This window comes from Elephantulus edwardii, unplaced genomic scaffold (genome assembly GCF_000299155.1).
Source record: "Elephantulus edwardii isolate Elephantulus edwardi_28Jun2011 unplaced genomic scaffold, EleEdw1.0 scaffold00189, whole genome shotgun sequence".
Lineage (NCBI taxonomy): Eukaryota > Metazoa > Chordata > Mammalia > Macroscelidea > Macroscelididae > Elephantulus > Elephantulus edwardii.
Genome location: NW_006399939.1, coordinates 75,301 through 78,249, shown reverse-complemented (window position 1 = coordinate 78,249; position 2,949 = coordinate 75,301). Strand labels below are relative to the sequence as shown.

Below are 2,949 nucleotides of genomic sequence, written 5' to 3'. Positions count from 1 at the left end.
AGTACTCTTGAGAGGTTCCTCACAGCTGACTTTCCCAATGCAATTCCTCTCCTGATTTCCTGGCTGCTGTTACCAAGAGTGTTGACTGTGGAACCAAGTAAACTAAAACGGTTAACTATGTCATTCTCTTCACCATCCGTATTGATGTTGCCAGTTGGTCCAGTGGTGAGAATCTTTGTTTTCTTTATGTTGAGCTTCAATCCATATTGAACAAACAAGAGAAAAAAATCACACCTTGTTTCCATAGAGTCAGAACCAACTCATAGCTTAGCCTCCCATAGGTTTTCAGAGGCTAAAAATCATAGTAGGGTCGCTATGAGTCGCAAGCGACTCGATGGCACATAACAACAACAACAACAAAAATCATAGAGAAGATTGTTAATCTTTCTCTTACGGATTCAAACTGGACACCTATATGCTGGCAGTACAATGAACTTTGTCACTTTGCAACGAGATAATAAAAATCGTGGCTTTGCCCTGGAATAGTTTTCCCAGTGCACATTTTACCACAATGGATTAGGAAGAACTCTGGACTTGTTATCAGAAAGTGTCTGAGCTCTAGAATTCACCAGTCTGTGTGAGCTTGGGTATTAATCATTCAAGAGAATGGTCTAATTTATACATTGTTTTCATTTCATAACAATGTTGAATGAGTAGATATTGTCTAAATGAAAGATTGAGTAATGTGAATTAATTTTTTAATGGGTGATGTGTATTTAAAATTATTGTACACTCTCTAATGATTGTAGAAAAATTAAGGAATATTTTCCTTTAAGATAAAATGGACTACCTTGGTGATGTAAATGACTAACACACTTGGCTGGTAAGAGAAAGTTGGCAGTTCACGTTTACCTGGTGGCATTTGGAAGAAATATCTGGTGATCTACTTCAGAAATGGCCAGCCTTTGAAAACTTTGTGGCTTACTACGTACTGTGACACACGTAATGTTTCTTTGAGTTGGAATTGACTCAACAGAAATGTTTTTCATTTTATTATTTTTCCTACTATTAAACCAAATGACATGAATTGGTGTTAGAACGTTTGTTGGATTTATTTTGCAGACCTCCTGGTCCCTGGCCACCAAAACACCTGAGTGAGATCCATGGCCAATAAAAATAATGCGACTGAGTTCATTCTCACTGGCCTTTTCCAAGATCCAGGGGTGCAGAGAGTGTGCTTTGTGGTGTTTCTTCCTGTGTACCTGACCACGGTGGTGGGCAACGGCCTCATCATGGTGACTATTAACATCAGCAAGAGTCTACGTTCCCCTATGTACTTCTTCCTTAATTACCTGTCACTGGTGGAAATCAGTTACTCTTCCACTGTTGTACCTAAGTTCATCACTGACTTACTCACCAAGATTAAAACCATCTCCTTGGAGGGCTGTCAGACCCAGTTATTCTTCTTCCACTTCTTAGGAGTGACGGAGATTCTCTTGCTCACAGTCATGGCTTATGACCGCTATGTGGCCATTTGCAAACCCTTGCACTACATGACCATCATGAACCAGGCTGTGTGTTACCTTTTGGTGGCTGGTTCTTGGTTTGGGGGTTTAATTCACTCAGTAATTCAGATTCTTGTAACTGTTCAGTTGCCTTTCTGTGGCCCCAATGTGATTGATCATTACTTCTGTGACCTCCAACCTCTGTTGAAAATTGCCTGCACTGACACTTTTGTGGAGGGTTTAATTGTGTTTGTTAATAGTGGTATATTTTCTGTCATTTCTTTCCTCACTTTGGTATCCTCTTATATTGTCATCTTGGTCCACTTGAGGAACCATTCTGCAGAGGGATGACGCAAAGCTCTGTCCACCTGTGCCTCCCACATCACAGTGGTCGTCTTGTTCTTTGGACCTGCCATCTTCCTCTACTTGAGACCCTCTTCCACATTCACTGAGGACAAATTAGTGGCTGTTTTCTACACGATCATCACCCCTATGATGAATCCCATCATCTACACACTCAGAAATGCAGAGGTGAAAAACGCCATGAGAAGGCTGTGGGGCAAGAAAGTGAACTCAGGAGAGAAATGAAAATGGAAACACGAAAAACAAAGTATCTGTGAACAAAGTGATGATGTTTGTGCTTGGACTTTAGCCAGCTATGACAAAAAAAACAGGGGAAATGTTAACCCATTTATATTTTTTGTTGGTTATTTGATGAGCTACTTTTATCTGATGCTACCAATCATTGTCTTCTCATAGGTTTCAGCATTCTGGAGAATGTTGAATGATGGGTCTTCGTATAGAGAAAAGTGTATAGACTTTTAATGACAATTATAAAGGCTAGAATCGCTACCCTATTGTCTAGTACTGTACAATATTGATTTAGCCAGTTCACCGCTTGGTGTTAGCATGTGTGTGGCAATACTATAACACTTGGAAACAGAGATTTATATTTTCTTTTGTCTTTCCCCACTAGTAGGATCTTGAGGGAGTTCCAAAAAGGCTTTTCTACTTCGTTTGGTGCCCCTAACCCATCCGGTGCCTAATATTCCACAGTAAGAATTTCCTTTTAGTCAACTAGCGAAGGGCATTGATAGTGGCAAATGTCTCTGGAAGGAGCAATGCAATCGAACACTTATTAAGCATTAATAGCTCAATGATTTTTGTAAGAACTCTTGACACAGTGACGGCGGCAATGGGCTCAGGTGTGTCAGAGATTGATAGGTTGGGTCAGGATAGGACAAGGTTTAGATCTGTTGTTCATGTGATGCTACGAGATGTACTTGATGACACCTAAGAACAACAGCAACTCCTGTTTCTACACACAAGGGAAGAACAACAATGCAGTTAGAAATAAATTATATACAAAAGAAAGAAATAAAATTAGTGTAATACAACTTTAAAAATGGCTGAAGGCAAATCCAGCATATCACTTGCTATTGTATGAACTGGCAGCTAAGAGTGCTTTTGATATTGAAAAAGTTTTTTAAAATTTTATGTTTGT

At 39.6% G+C, this 2,949-nt stretch overlaps 1 pseudogene; it reads left to right on the top strand.

Annotated features, from left to right (window-relative positions):
* Positions 1-1,103: 1,103 nt before the first annotated feature.
* On the top strand, positions 1,104-2,033 carry LOC102862074 (annotated as a pseudogene).
* The last annotated feature ends 916 nt before the right edge of the window (positions 2,034-2,949 follow it).